General features: G+C 43.7%; 1 protein-coding gene across 1 annotated transcript in view; it reads left to right on the forward strand.

The window, feature by feature from the left end:
• Positions 1–16,828, forward strand: part of SPOPL (speckle type BTB/POZ protein like) — a 771,896-nt gene that overhangs the window by 239,972 nt on the left and 515,096 nt on the right. The gene's annotated exons all lie outside the window — the stretch shown is intronic.

The raw sequence follows: 16,828 nt of genomic DNA on the forward strand, positions 1-16,828 counted from the left end.
CTCCTTAAAGAGCTCGGAGATACCCTTCAAGATCCATCAGCTGAGGGGGCTGAAGCTAAAGTGGCTTCCCAGCTGGCGACCCTTAACTATGTAGTCAACTCCTCCATGAGGCTCATCTCTTACGCAGCCTATGGTGCGAGTAGAGCCGCAGGCACGGGCATGGCCCTTAGGAGACATGCATAGATGCGGCTGTGTAACTTTGCGGAACCTTTTAGAGCGTCATTCACCAACACCCCCTTTGATGGTTCCTTTCTTTTTGGACCACAGGTGAAAGACGCTTTGACTAGGTGTGAGCAAGAAGGCAAGACGCTCTCTGCCGTGGGAGTCCGTTTTTCCACTCCTTCCAGACCATACCCCAAGGGTCAGAAGAGTGATAAAATGTGGTTCCGAAAATCCCAGGGAGCCTTGTCTGACACATGTAGTGATTTTTCCTCCAGGGGCAGAGGAGGAAATAACAATAGATGCCGCTATTGTGGCAGAGGGGGTCCGAAGAACCAGGGCAACAGAGAATCCTTCTCTGAGAAGCCCTTTCAGCATCCCTGAAGGGTTGCCCGGCTGCCCGCCTCTGGAGGCAGTCGGGGGAAGACTTTCACTGTACCCAAAAGCCTGGCTAAAATTAACACGACAGATGGGTACGGTCAATTATATACGGAGGTTACAAAATTCCCTTCTCTCAACCCGCCTTACCTTCGAGCAAATCCCTTCCAGATGTTCCACCCAATCTGAGGGGCCAAGCAGTCATAGAAGTTTCAAGACTGCTAGAGAAAAGAGTCATCCAGGAAGTCCCAGCAGACCAACACGGATCCGGAACTTACTCAAGGTTCTTTTTGGTACCAAAAAAGACAGGGGACTGGAGACCGATTCTGGATCTCAGCAGACTAAACAAGTCTGTTCAAAGAACAAAGTTTCAGATTCACGCTACAGTCCATTCTACCCTTTCTGGGTCAGGACAATTGGATGTGTTCCATAGATGTTCAGGATGCGTACTATCACATCAAAATGGACAGGTGTTCCAGGAGATTCCTTCACTTCCGGCTGGGAGCCAGTCATTACCAGTTCAGAGCTCTGCCCTTTGATCTCACCACAGCCCCCAGGGTGTTCACCAAATGTATGGCAGTGGTCACGGCTCACCTGAGACGTAGAGGATTCCAGGTGTTTCCATATCTAGACGATTGGCTCCTCACTGCTACTACCAGGCATCAACTTCTCCAAGCCAGGGACTACACAATCGCAATCTGCTCCCAGCTAGGCAACACAATAAACTTTGAAAAATCTGCCTTGTTTCCCTGTCAATCTATTACCTATATAGGTGCAGACTTAGACACAAGGAACATGTCCGCAAGGCTGCCGCCAAACAGGGTGTCTACAATTCTCCAGCAAGTTCAAATTCTAATGCAGAGCAAAAGGATCCAAGTCAGGTTCGTCCTTCAAACTCTGGGTTCCATGGCAGCGGCAATTCTTTTAATCCCTCTGGCCCGCTTTCACATGAGAATCCTTCAGTGGCTTCTGTTCACACAATGGTCTTTCCAGCAGCTGCCCATGTCTCACATGATCATGATTACAGAAGCATGCAAAAGGCACCTTTCCTGCTGGATGGTCTCCCCACTGGTGTCTCAGGGCAGATCCTTCATTCAGCCCCATCCAGTGGCCACAGTGACCACAGACGCCTCCCTGATAGGGGGGGGGCATTATCGGGGCAGGACAGTCCAAGGCACTTGGCAACCTCACGAGTACCATCTGCATATAAACATCCTAGAAATGAGAGCCGTGCTTCTAGTGTTGCAAGCTCTTCAGGACTCTCTCCCTTCTGGGACCATTGCAATTCAAACGGACAACATGTCAGTGGTGTGGTACATCAACAAGCAGGGCGAAACCAGGTCCTATCCCCTATGTCGAGAAGCACTCAGACTCTGGCAGTGGGTGATTTCCTCCCAATGATTTCTGATTGCAACACACATCCCTGGGAGGTCCAACGTCATAGCAGACAGGCTCCGCAGAGCTATTCTCTTGCCTCATGAGTGGTCTCTGAATCAGGTAGTTGTGGATCTGATCTTCCGCAAATAGGGACAGCCTTGCTGCAATCTTTTTTCCACCCCCTTCAACAGCAAGTGCAGCAACTACTTATCCATTCTTCCACTTCCAGGTCACTCTCCCATAGACACTCTAGTCCACGATTAGCCTCAGGGACTCCTTTATGCCTTCCCTCCGTTTCCCCTGATACCGAAACTCATACAGAAAGCTATCTCGTTGGGTTGCAAAATGATCCTCATTTCCCCCTACTGGCCACGACAGATATGGTTTCCATTCCTGCATCATTACCTTCTCGAGCAGCCCTGGACTCTGGATCCCATTCCAGACATGCTGATTCATCAATCAGGCGGGTTGTATCAGTCCCTTCAAACACTCCAGCTCACAGCTTGGTTGCTCCAATTCCAACCCTAGCCAGGCTTCCCAGCATTTCCCCGGCCGTGCGCGAGATTATTGTGTCCTCTCACAAGTCCACGACTAGAAAAACTTATGCTAGTAAATGGAAACATTTTTCTTGTTGGGCAGAGGCTAGGAACAGGCTGGCCCTTTTCAGCCCCAGTCCACGAAATTTTGGATTTCCTAGCACAACTCTTTCATTCTGGGTTCACTTCTGCTACAATCAGGGTTCAATTGGTGGCCATTTCTAACTTTCATGTTGGGTTGTCTAATTCAAACATTATGTCTCATAAGCTCTGTAAAGCCTTTCTAAGAGGGACTTCTCTCCTTAGACCTCCAGTGAGAGATCCCCCTCCTCCTTGGGACCTTAATTTGGTACTAACCTCTTTAATTATGCCCCCCTTTGAACCTGCAGCATCCTGGTCAATTAAATTCCTATCTTGGAAAACACTCTTTATGGTAGCTATTACATCAGCCAGACGCGTCTCGGAACTTCAGGCACTATGTGTTCGTCCTCCATACTTGGTTTTTCATAAGGATAGGGTTGCTCTGAGGACTAATCCATCTTTCCTTCCGAATGTCTGCTCAGAAAATAATTTGAACCAATCTATAGACCTTCCTGTGTTTTTCCGTAACCACACCAACAAGGCAGAGTACAAATTACACCAATTGGATGTTCATAGACAATTGCATTTTTACTTGCATAGGACCAAGGATACAAGGAAGTCGGACCAGCTTTTCCTTTCCTATGCTCTAGGTAAACAAGGTCTCCCAGTTTACAAAGTGACCTTATGCAGATGGTTGTCTCACATTATTACCTTCATTTATCAATTGAGAAACAAAGACTTGCCTATCAAACCGAAAGGTCATTTTACTAGGGCTTTGGCCACCTCTGTAGCCTTCCAATCTAAATTGCCCATGGATTCTATTTGTGCAGCTGCCAAGTGGGCAAATCCTCATACTTTTATTTCTCATTACAAACTGGATATCGCCTCCAGGAGCAGAGCCGACTTTGGTTCCACTGTTCTGAAGAGTCTGTTCCAATGAGCCGCCCAGGATTATAGGTGGTAGGGACGCTGTCCCAACCAGCAAGAACGAAGGCGAGATAGACAACTTAACATAAAGAAGTTATGTACCTACCATAATGTTCCATGTTAGTTGTCTTCATCTCACCTTCTTCTTGCGTCCCACCCTCCGTCCCCCTGTCCTATTAGATCGAGAGGAGTTTTGGTTTCATTGGCTGAGTATTCTCTGGTTGTTTCCTCTACTGACTTAGAGAGTATGATAGGCATGCTCAACCTGTTCTTGGGCAGGTTGTTTCTCTGGTTGACTCTGGGGTTAGCAATTACAAACGAGATCTGGGTAGGTAGAGCTAGGCATCATGGGATAAGGGTAGCCTTGAGCCAGTAAACGGCTCTCGAGCTATAGAAGATGGCCGAGTCGGAGCCGAGGATCGGCTCCGATCCCAACCAGCAAGAAGAAGGCGAGATGACGACATCTAACATGGAATGTTATGGTAGGTACATAACTTCTTTTTTTCTTAAATTAATCAGGGGTATATTCCAGGCATTTTGTCCTGCAAGGCAGAAATAATTCTTCAGGAAAATATGTTAGGGGATTCTGGAAAAAAACGGATCTTTTATTTGTCTGACTGTCAAGCCCAAGACTCTGACACTCTCTCTGAGAAAAGTCTGTCTTTTCCATCTCCATTAGGGGAATTTCCCTTTTCTGAGGCTAGTTCCAGGATAAAATTATGTATTTTTGTGGGAACAAGTGGATATTTCCTCTAAATTTAGGGGATTTTATGGTATGCTGCAATTAGATTTATCTCATGGTCTGCCATTTCATCCTATTATGCATATCTTGGAGGATCTGTTGAGAGCTGCCTGCAGTAACCCTGACACTCTGCCTTTAATGCCCCCCTCACAAAAAAAGTTAGAACACTTATTAATATCAAATCCTCTCCTGAGGATAAGTAGGTAAGGTATTATACAGATTCCATAAGAATATTTCCTTCTGCCAGTCTGTTCTGTCAGGTGTTGACAGCTTGTCTGATTGTTCTACCATATCTCCTTCAAAAGATAGGTTTTGTGTGAACCCTAGAAATCTGAGGTTGTCAATCTTCACATAATCCTTGACTGTCGGCTCGGTTCTGAGCCTCGGAATAGAGTCTGCCATTTATTTCATCTTGCGCCTTCCAAAACTCTCAAGCTAGGCACTACCCATGATGCTCTTCTGAAATTACCTTAGATCTCGTTTGCCACTTTGTAGTGTCCGACATGTCCGATCCTTCCTCTCGAGCTTGGTTTATATTATTATATTAGTTTTTTCTCTCTTTATTAATCTCCTTTCTTAGATAGAGTCTGTTTTTCTATCTCTACATCTATTTATTACCTGCTCCTCTATCTAGCGTTTAGTGTGCATGCAAGTTTTCTTTCCCTTTTCTTTCTACCATTTGGTAGTCCTGTTAAGTATTATTGTTGGTACTTTTCTTTCCCTTTGTAGTTACTGTTCATCTGTATTTTCTTAATTATCATAGTTGGTAATTTTTCAGTTCTGTCCCTTCTTCCAAAAAAAAAAAAAAAAAAAAAAAACGGAGACTTCCTTACTTTTCTTTGTGTGTGTGTGTGTCGCTTCAGTGCTAGGCCCCTTATTTACCTAACATGGCTGATAAAGCTTCGAAGGGCACCTCAGGTTTTAGAGGTGCCAAAAATGTGATCGAAAAATGCCCAGTTCAGATGGGCATGTTTTTTGCATGTACTGTCTTGGTGTAGTCCACCTCCAGGAGGATTGCACAATTTGCCATGGATTCTCCACCGGGACTTTAACTGAGCGGAAAAATAAGTTAATATTGAAAGTTCTTCTGAAAGGGGATTTTGAGAGAGCCATTTCTGCTTTCAGAACTGAACCCAGTTCGTCCTAATCATCCTCCTCCTCTTCCAAATCAAAAAAGAGACAACAGTCTGCTCCGAGCAGCTCCTCGGGACTGCCAACAATTTAACAAAACAGCCTTTGGTACCAACAGGCACATATGATTTGATTACATCTAAAACCTCAGTACAGAAATCTGAAATGGTATTGGTACCAAAGCAATCCTAATTTCAAATCTTAACCAAGAACCTCTTATTCAGCCTCTGTGGATCCTTTTGTTGAGAGGCCACCAAGTCCATTCTTGGAACCGAGGTCTCCCAGATTCACCATCTGATTCATCTGTTTGATCCACTAAGAGTCTTTTGGAATTGGACATTATGAGACTGGTTGATCAGCTCCTGATGGCAAGGGAATTGCATCCTCCAGTTCCAAGTCAACTTGGCACCAGAACCGTTCCTTCATTGGCATTGACGCAATTTCCTCCTCCAACTCCTATTGAGCCTTTGGAGCACCTGGCACCGACCCTCCTGGCTCCGACTGTTTTGGCACTGGCTAGAACTTCTCCAGAACCAAGGATCTTCTTGAGTTCTTCCAGTTTATCAGAACCAGAGACCTCCTGGGACCAAGGCTTCGTTGCTAGTTCCTAGGGGCAGGGCTCAGTGTCGATTTTTTTGGAGCGGTCCATGCCTCTCAGTGCCTCGGCATTCATAAGCTGGACCCAGGCTTCTGGTTCGGAGGTGGCTTCCTCGGTGTGGGGGGTGGGTCATGGTTTCGAAAGTGTCTTTTTCAGTTCTGGGCTCCCATCCCTCTATGGGGGGGGGGGGCAGCCTTCCGGATTTTGGGGAAGGCCTTGTTCATTGTAGAGACACAATCCTTGCCACCCCTGTTGTGCCAAGCATCATCCCTAGCCCCTCGACCAGAGTTCCCTCCAAATCTCATCCCTAGGACAGGGGGCACTAAAGCCTCAGGAATGACCCACTTTGGTGTTTTCTTCTTCGGATACTTCCCCGGACCATCCCACGAGGAAGTACCTGCGAAGAAAAAATGCAAGAGGAAACACTTAGACTCCCTTGAAGAGTCTTTAATGGAGGACACCGATTTCTATGAAGGGGAAGTTTCCCCTAAGTCACCCCCAGATGTTTCCTTCAAGGGACATCCTTGAAATCATAAAACAGTGTGTGGCTGGACCTCCATTCAGCCTTCTTTGGAAAAATCTGGTTACTTGGAGGCTTTTCATGCCCAGCCCTCTACTTCGTGGATCTCTCCACCCACTGATGACCTTATCAAACTTATTGCTTAGCGGGCTTGGACGATTCCGTATTCCATTGAACCGATTCCCAAGAGACCTGACAGAATTCTATCTGCTCCTGAGGATGAACAGCATTGGGCCAAGAGTATCCCAGTTGATGTCATGGTGCCAGCGGCAGGCAGAAGGAAAGACCTTGTGGAAGAGAGTCCTACTATCCATCCTCCTAACAAGGAGTCTAGGACAATGGATAGATTTGGGAAGTGCGTTTACGCTTCGACATTCGCTCTTGGGTCTTTAAATTATATGGCACACTTCACTAGACTACAGAGAGATCTAATCAAAGAGCTTTCAGATACTCTTTCAGGAGCAGTAGCCGAAGGGGTTTGAGATAAAGATGCCTCTCAGCTCATCACCCTTGAATCAATAGCCAGCTTGTCCATGAGGCTTATTGCTCACACAGCTGAAGGGATGACAAGAGCAGTGTTTTTAGGCATAGCCATCAGGAGACGCGCTTGGATGCGCTTGTGTGACTTTGTGGAGCCATTTAAATCTTTCAAAAAAGTGATAAGGTTGGCAGATATAAAAGTCCGTGGTTTAAAACAATGTAAGAATAAAGAAGATAAATCCACAGACCACAAGGCTGAAATTGAAGTTCTTTTACTAAAACAAAAGTGAAGTTAGCAATTTCTGGTAAAAACCCTTCCTCAGACATAAAACAACATTTTAAATATTGTGATTTGTTTGATGTTTTTATGTCTGAGGAAGGGTTTTTGCCCGAAAGCGCTAACTTCACATTTGTTTTAATAAAAGAACTTCTATTTCAGCCTGGTGGTCTGTGGATTTATCATCATTATTATTATTCCATTTAAATCTTTGTCCATCAATCCTTCATTTGACGGATCATCCCCATTTGGACATAAAAAGTGAAGTACACACTAGCCCAGATGCAAGAAAGATGGGAAGACTCCTCCTTCTTTGGGCGTATGGTTCTCCACTCCTCAACGGTCTTATTCTAGAACCAGAGAAGTGGGAGATTATGGTTCAAAAAGTCCCAAGAGCTTTTCCAGGACTCATATGGCAAAGACTTCTCCCAGGCAGAGGGGGAGGTTCCAGAGGCAGAAGTGGCCCACAGAACCAGGGGTGCAGGGATTCCTTCTCTGGTAACTCCTAGCAGCGTTCCTGAATGGAGGCTCGATTGCCTTCCTCTGGAGGCATTTGGGGGACATTTATCTCTGCACCAATCCACCTGGCTACAAGTGACTTCAGACAAATTGGTGCAGAGGATCATTTCCAGATGTTGGCATTCCCCTTATAACCAATACAAAAATACAAAAAAGACCCCCAGATGTTCCACCCAGTCACAGAGAGACAGCAATTTCGGAAATCCAAAAACTACTCGACAAGAGAGTCATGCAAGTAGTCCCTCCAGACCAGAAATTATCTGGATTTTACTCAAGATTCTTTTTAGTGCCCAAATGACAGGGGACTGGAAACCCATCTTGGATCTCAGCCACTTCAACAAGCTGGTTCAAAAAACCAAGTTCCAGATTTCTCGGTTCAGTCACTACTTCCCTTCTTGGAAAAAGCTGATTGGATGTGCTCAGTAGACCTTCAGGATGCGTATTGCCACATAAAAATGGACAAACACTCCAGAAGATTCCTGTGCTTCCGGATGAGAGCCAGTCATTATCAGTTCGGAGCACTGCCCTTTGGTCTCACCACAGCCCCCAGAGTGTTTACTAAATGCGTGGCAGTGGTAGCAGCTCATCTCAGACTGCTAGGGTATTGAGTGTTTCCTCATCATGATGACTGGCTCCTCACTGCTACCACCAGGCATCAACTCCTAAGGGCAAGAGATTACACCCTCCATCTTTGTACTACCTTAGGCATCACAGTTAAATTATGAAAAGTCACATCTAGAATCCACTCAACAGTTGGAATTTATTGGAGCCCGACTGAACACCATGACTGGAATAGCTTCACTCCCATTAGGAAGACTCTAGAAAATCAGAACACAAGTAAACCATGACGGGAATAGCTTCACTCCCATTAGGAAGACTCTAGAAAATCAGAACACAAGTAAATCACATTGTCCAGAACAGAAGTGTTTCAAAGAAGCTCATTCTGCAAGCTCTAGGGTCCATGGCAGCTTCTATTACCTTAGTTCCCTTATCCAGGTATCACATGCGAATTCTTCATTGCTTTCTAGCCTCTCAATGGTCATTAGCAAATCAACATGTGTCCCATCACATCTGGATCACCAGTCATTGCAAACAAGACCTGTTATGGTGGATACAGTCCAGTGAGATCCTTTCAGGCCGTCCATTTCTCCTTCCACAGCCCCAAGCTGTAGTGACCACAGACGCTTCTCAGATAGGGTGGGCGGGGCATTATCTGGGAAGGACAGTCCAAGGTACTTGGTCCCAGACAGAGATCAATTTGCACATCAGTGTTCTAGAGATGAGGGCAGTGCTCTTAGCATAGCAAGTATTTCAGCATGCCTTCCCCTTGGGAACAGTGGCAGTTCAGACAGACAACATGTTGGTAGTCTGATATATCAACAAACAAGGGGGAACCAAATTTTATCCACTTTTTCGAGAAGCCCTCAGAGTTTTGCAATGGGTGATTTCTTTCAACCACGTTATAACAGCAACACACGTTCCTGGGAGCTCTAACGTGATGGCAGACAAACTGAGCAGATCTATCCCAATACCTCACGAGGGGAGTCTCAATCAGTCTGTGGTGGAAGATATTTTCCAGCACTGAGGCCAACTTTGCTGTGACCTATTTGCGTCCCCCCTGAACAACAAGTGCAGCAGTTACTTTGCCCTAATCCCCCCTCCAGAGGAGTCACCCAGAGACACTGTTCTCCATGATTGGCCCCCTGGTCTTCTGTATGCCTTTCCTCTGACTCCTCTGATATCTCATTTTCTAAAGAAAGCCAAGAGGTCAAAGAGCATAATAATCCTCATTGCCCCGTTTTGGTCTTGACCGGTATGGTTTCCCTTCCTTTAGCCTCATCTACTTTGGAAACCTTGGATTCTGGACGCAGCTCCAGATCTATTATCTCACCCAGAAGGAATGGTTCATCCGAATCTCCAGCTTCTCAAGCTCACTGCATGGCTTCTCCAATTCCCATGATTACCAGGCTTTCTTCTCTCACATCACCAGTCCAACAAATCATTATAGCTCATCACAAGCCTTCAACTAGAAAATTGTACAATAGTAAATGGGAAAAATTTGCCAGACGGGCTCTTGACATGGATTTTGACCCTTATGCAGCTCCTGTGGATAAGGTTCTAGAACCTTTGTCCTTTTCTTCATCAGTCTGGTTCTTCATCTTCCGCCATTAGAGTACACCTGGCTGCAATATCCAACTTTCATATTGGTTTTGATGGGTCTACTCTTATGTCCCATAAACTGTGTAAGGCCTTTTGAAAAGGAATACTCATGATAACGTCACCCTATAAAGAACCCCGTGGTATTTACCCTTGGTCCTTTAATGTCACATGTTACCTCCTTTTGTACCATCGGCTACCTGTGAGTTAAAATTGTTGACATGGGAAACTGTATTTCTAATAGCAATTACTTTGACCAAAAGAGTATCAGAAATTCAAGCCTTGTCCTGCAACCCACCCATCTAATGTTTCACAAAGACAGTGTTTCTCTCAGAACTAATCCTTCCTTTTTACCGAAAGTTGTTTCGGAATCCAATATCAATCAAACCTTACACCTACCAGTCTTCGTTCCTAATTTCTCCAATAAGGGAGAATACTACCTGCACTGATTAGACATCCGTAGGCATTTATGTTTATGCCTTCACAGAACAAAAGATATCAGGAAATCTGACCAGTTGTTTGTTGTATTTTCGTCACTTTCGCTAGGTAACCCAGTTTCCTAAAGTTACATTAGCTAAATGGCTTAGAGATTGCATTACATTTGTTTATACTTTCTGTAAAAGCTCATTCAACAAGAGCTGTAACTGCTTCTGCAGTTTTTCATGCCCGAGCTTCCTTAGATGACATTTGTGTAACAGCTACATGGGCATCTGCTTATACCTTTATCACCCTTTACAAATTGGACCAGGTCTCCAGGGGACGTGCATCTTTCAGTTCAATGGTCCTCCGGAATATCCTTCCTTGAGACCTCCCAAGATTCAGGTAGGTAGGACTCATTCCCACAGTCAAGGATTACATGAAGATTGACAACGTCAGGTAAAAAAGTTGTGCCTTACCATAACTTTCCATTTGAGTTGTTGATCTTCACTAATCCTTGACATTCTCTTCCTCCTTCCCATATCCAAGACTCTTAGTGGCCCGAATATCTCAAAGGACTGGCTTCATTATATGAAATCAAATTTGGTAGATACTATATCTAGGGCAGAGGTACCAAACTCCTGTCACATTGCATGAAAGTTCAGGAGAGGGTATTTGATAAATGGACACACAGAGTAGTAGAAAGTAAGATGGGAGATGAGCAGTTTGGATTCGGATCAGGATACAGCACAACTGACCCAGTTTTTGCATTGAGACAGATAATTGAGAAGAAGCTAGAGATGAGGAAGGAGTCCAATTGGGCATTCCTAGACTTGGAGAAAGACTGAGGTTGATCATGACAAAGTTGTTCCTGACCATGTCAAGGCCCATTCATTTAGGGCCACTGTAGACACCATGGCCTTCCTCAAGCCTGCAAATACAGCTTCTTGGTGACCAGCTGTCCTTCATTAGGTCACCGTTCCAGTATTGCTTGCTAACAGGATGTATCCTGCCAACGATACTGTACATACAGCCATTTACAAAAGCTTGGATTCCTTCCTCTTATATCTTATGTCTGACTTCTGTATGAGACTGTATGTTAATAAGTAATGGATAAAGCAGATATGAAGTCCCTCAGAACTTTCTTGCTCCCAGTCCATGAAGGAAGACTACACCTTTTACTGCAGTCTGTCAGTTGTATGGCCTGTACCAGTCTCATTCATTGCAGAGAGGTAAGTATCCCTTTTGAGGGCCTTTCCTTTTTTTTTTTTTTAAATAGTTTGGCAAAAACTGTACAGTTTCATGTCAGCTAAGGGAGGGAAATGTGACTATGGTTGGCAGATCCCCTGTAAAGATAGTTGTACTAAATGTTAATTTGGTTTAGGTCCAGAAAATAATTATAGGGAGTGCTGACTTTGTAAATCCTTTGTCCTCAAACCCATGAGAAGCTGTTCATCTTCATTAAACACTTAATTTAGGAATAAAAACACTGAAAGAACTAAAACAAGGATAGAATAGGCCATGAGCTGTTGCTTTGGAATGACCTTCAGCAGCCATTAAGAAGCCAAAGAATCTCAGGTTTCTTGTTGTTTGATTGAAGTTGGAGGTCTCTTTCAAGGCACATGATGTGTCCACATGCTGTTCAGCTTCTCTCCCTGCTACCACTGTCAAGACCCTGCTAATAAGGCATAGGCTTTAAGCATGTCCCAACAGACTGATCAGATGGCTAGGAAGACTGTTCAGACCATATCGTATATCATATACACCACATATTTAGCTTCCAGTGTTGGGATTTTTGGGATTACAGACAGACTGTGAACAAGAACTTCAGCAAAGAATATGGCAATTTTTATTTATTTATTTTTATTTTACATTTGTTGACCGGGATAGTCCGACTGGATGCATGTCCATTTTCAGCGGAGGCCCGGGGAGAAAAGCTCCAAGGGTAAGCAGATACAGCATTACATAATACCAGCATTACATATTACAAACAGACTATTTACAGAGATTACATAAATAAGCAAGTTAAACAAGTTCCACAGGTTACAGTTAGTCCTGAGCACAAGTCAGGATTAAATTAAATTACACAGTAAACTGGTTAACAGATTTTTACACATTCGAGTTAGCCTGGATTGATACATTGACATAGCCAGTTAAGTGACAAATGTTGTTTGAGTCTAGTTTTAAATTGACCTAAGGTGGAAAGTAAGGTAATATCAGCTGGAAGAGAGTTCCAGGATCTACATACAGAGTTTGCAAAGAGAGAATCACCAGCTGTGTTATTAATTTTGCTAGTCTGAATTAGTAGTTTGTTAGAGGATCGAAGCGGTCTAGGATTGTTATAGGAGGTGATAATATTTTTAAGTGCAGGAGTATTGTCCGGATTATGGAGGATTTTATAGGCCATAATCAGTTGGTTATACTGGATTAGGCTAGGTAGTTCAAGCCAACCAAGCTGATTTAGATTGATGCAATGATGTGTCCTAAAAGGCAGCCCAGTGGCAAACCTGGCAATGTGGTTGTAGCAAATTGAGAGTTTGTTAAGGACAGTCTTGTTCAAATTTGAGAGTAGAGGGGATGCATACAGAAGGGTTGAAAGAAGGTGAGAGCGAGCTATGGCAATTTTAGCTGGGGGGGTTAGGAAGGCTTTTATTCTGTAAAGTGACCCTAGTTTTTTATTGATGGTTTTGATTGTTTGGTTAACATGTAGGTCAAATTTGAGATTATTGTCTATGATGACACCTAATAGTTTTGTAGATGGGTCAGGGGAGATTATCTATGATGACACCTAATAGTTTTGTAGATGGGTCAGGGGAGATTATTGTGCCATCATTTGATTTTATGGTAAAGGTGAAAGTGGTAGACCTACGTGTTGGTGAAAATAACAGCATTTTAGTTTTTTTGGGATTTAGGATCAGACGATGTTCAGAAAGCCAGTTTTCTATTGTATTAAAGGTGGTCTGGGTAGCTGACCATAACTCTACTGAAGATGTGGCTGAGCAAATCAGAGTAGAGTCATCAGCATATTGGATACAGCTGACTTTTGGGATGACAGTATAAAGGTCGTTAATGAAGATGGAGAACAGCAAGGGCCCTAGTATAGAGCCTTGTGGTACTCCGAGGGTGTTAGGTAGAAGGTTAGAGAGTTTGTTCTGCCAGAGGACAGCCTGCTGTCGACCATTCAGGTAGGATTAAAACCATTGGAGGGCTCCAGTATCTAGACAGAATGTTTGCAGGGTGTGGATTAAAAGTTGGTGAGCAACCATATTGAATGCCTTGGAAAGATCCAAAAAGAGGGCTGAGGATATATAATTATTGTTGTGATTATGGTTTATGGTGTTAGTAAAGGCTAGGAGGGCTGAAGTAGTGCTGTGATGAGGACGGAAGCCATGCTGAGTGTCTGCCATATGGCGATTTTGGATTAGGTGGTGCATGAGTTGTCTATGAATACCTTTTTCCATAATCTTTGCAAGTGGAGAGAGTATAGCTATTGGCCTATAATTGGAAAATTCAGTAGAGCTGCCTCCTTTGTGAAGTGGGATTACATAGGATATTTTCCAGATGGTGGGAATTTTAGCTATTACTATGGTTCGATTGATTAGTATTGAGATGGGGTAAGCAATAGCATCAGCTGATTTTTGTAGGTACTCGGCAGGGAGTTGATCAGCAGAAAGTGTAGTGGGTTTTAATTTTATGATCAAAGTACGGATAAGTGAAGTGGCGACTGGTTGGAAGCTGAACGCAAGTAGGTTTCTAGGGGTGCTACTTTCACGACCAGGGGAGCTAGGAGGTAGTTGGCTAGCTAGGGCTTGAATTGTCTCAGTAAAGAATTGGTTAAAACTATCAGAAACATCTTCAGGGGTTTTATCAATAGTAGCAGCAGGGAGTGGGGTTGAAGTTTGTCCAGAATGTAGTAGATTATTTAAACCTGCCCAAAACTTCTGAGGGTTATTTTGATTTACTGTCTGTAAATTGCAGTAGTATTGTTTTTTGTCTTGTAAAATTGATTTTTTGGTTTCGTTCCTGGATTGCCTGTATTTAATGTGATCTTGAGGGTCTTTAGAAGAACGCCATAAAGCCCATGCTTTGTTTCTAAGGGTAATTTTGTGTTTAGACTCTATAGAAAGCCACGGTGCAGTTTTTGCCTTGGTTCTCTTTGAACGAACAGGTGCATGCAAATCAAGGATCTCAAGGAATTTGTTGTTAAAGTATGCTACTGCTTCCTCTAAGGGGAGATGTTTTAGAATAGACCAATTACATGAGTTTAGTTCTTGTTGGAATTTGGCAGGGTCAAAGTTTTTATTGTTTCTAACCTTTCTGAGTAAGGGTTGTTGGGAATTAATGGTTTTGTGCTTAATTACATATGTGAGAAGGTGATCTCTTAGGCCATTAAGGAGGGTACCAGAGGTGTACAGTTGGGGGTGACTGTTTATGAGTACCCAGTCAAGTATACTTTCTTTTTCGTTGGGTTTACCTATCCTGGTAGGGGGTGGATATGATGTGTGTAAATGCATGCAGGTTAATATGGGTGGTTGGGGATTCTAAGGAACAGGTGCCCCAGTCTATGTTAAAGTCTCCAAGTAGTAGGGTTTCTTGGGGGTAGTGACATGATAACCAGTGCAGGATATCTTCAAATGTAGATGTACTGTTACCTGGGGGAATGTACATACAGATGATATTAATGCATTTATTTTTATTAAGTTGCAATTTGGTGGCAAGAATCTCAGAGTTATTAATCTGAGGAGGTTGTATTACATCTATGGTGACATTCAACTCAGATTTATAGAGTACAGCTACCCCCCCCCCCTTTCCTCAAAGCACGATCCAGCCTGTGTATGTTGTACCCAGGTGGTAACACTTCATTGTCTTTAGTGTTAGGTTTTAACCAGGTTTCAGATAAACAGAGAATCTCAGGGGAGTGGATATCCAGAAGTGCATGCAATTCATGTACCTTGTTATTAATGCTTCTAATATTGAGATGACAGACTAGGAGAGAGTTAGTTGGCCTATTAATTGTAGGTTTGTAGCTTAGATTACAAGTAGAGGGGGTATGTGTATCTGACGTGAGTGGGCCAGGGTTGGGGTGAATATCACCACCAAGTATTAGGTTGAGTCTATACTTGGTGATGAACTTCAGGAATTTGTTTATTAGTTTGTGGTAGTGTTTGGAGCTAGAGCTAATGTGTCTGGGGTTGAGATGTTGATAGACTCAACAAGATGTTGGATAGGATCTGGTACTGTAAGTATGGTTGAAGGTGGAAGGATTTACAGCTGGGGTGATAGTATGGCCTTTTGGGACCTGAAATCCCATAAGAAACTGGTTTTCATACAAGGTAAGGAGGTATGGTGTGAACAAGAGGGGTGTGAACAAGAGGGGTAGCAAAGAGGAGTATATCATTATATGTGATTCAGCTAGTGAGTGAAGGAACTGTTTTACCTGGTGATGCAACACCAGAAGATAGAGTGGTGAGGTAAAGGTACTGGAAGGGGGGATGGGAGAATGCCAGATGAAAGCTAATAGGTGCTATTAAATGTAGGTAGTAGAATAGGGGTGGGTGGAATTATCCCAGATGACAGCAGATAGTATCTAGAAAGTGGGGGAGTGGCTATAGTACTATAAATTTAGAGGTACTGGGGGCGGGAGGGAATTGGGGGCAGGGAGGGGAGCGAAGAGAGCTCGAGCGTAGTGAGGGTGAACGTAGCGGGGCTATTGCAGTTTACATGGTTTCCTAAGGTGTCCTAAAGCTATAAGGTAAGTATTACAGCTCTAATGTAAGAGTCAATTTACTGCAGTTACAGGGGAAGGAGGCAACCACTCAAGTAGAAACAAAGAGCCCTATGGCTGACCAATATGGTGACCTGGGGCTATTGCAGTTTACAAGGTTTCCTAAGGTGTCCTAAAGCTATAAGGTAAGTATTACAGCTCTAATGTAAGAGTCAATTTACTGCAGTTATGGGAGAAGGAGGCAACCACTCAAGTAGAAACAAAGAGCCCTATGGCTGACCAATATGGTGACCTGGGGCTATTGCAGTTTACAAGGTTTCCTAAGGTGTCCTAAAGCTATAAGGTAAGTATTACAGCTCTAATGTAAGAGTCAATTTACTGCAGTTACAGAGGAAGGAGGCAACCACTCAAGTAGAAACAAAGAGCCCTATGGCTGACCAATATGGTGACCTGGGGCTGTTGCAGTTTACAAGGTTTCCTAAGGTGTCCTAAAGCTATAAGGTAAGTATTACAGCTCTAATGTAAGAGTCAATTTACTGCAGTTACAGGGGAAGGAGGCAACCACTCAAGTAGAAACAAAGAGCCCTATGGCTGACCAATATGGTGACCTGGGGCTATTGCAGTTTACAATTTTTCCTTTGCAGTGGAATGCAAAACTAAAGGGGAATGAGGTGAAACTGAGTACAGATAAAACGGTAATGGCAACGATTTGGAGAAATCTGAAGAAGCTGAGAATTGAAATAGAAGGGAAGATAGTGGAACAGGTTAACAGTTTCAGATGTCTGGGAGAGGTGGTTGAGGAGA

This window comes from Protopterus annectens, chromosome 6.part0 (genome assembly GCF_019279795.1).
Source record: "Protopterus annectens isolate FY-2018-M chromosome 6.part0, PAN1.0, whole genome shotgun sequence".
In the NCBI taxonomy this organism is placed as follows: domain Eukaryota; kingdom Metazoa; phylum Chordata; order Ceratodontiformes; family Protopteridae; genus Protopterus; species Protopterus annectens.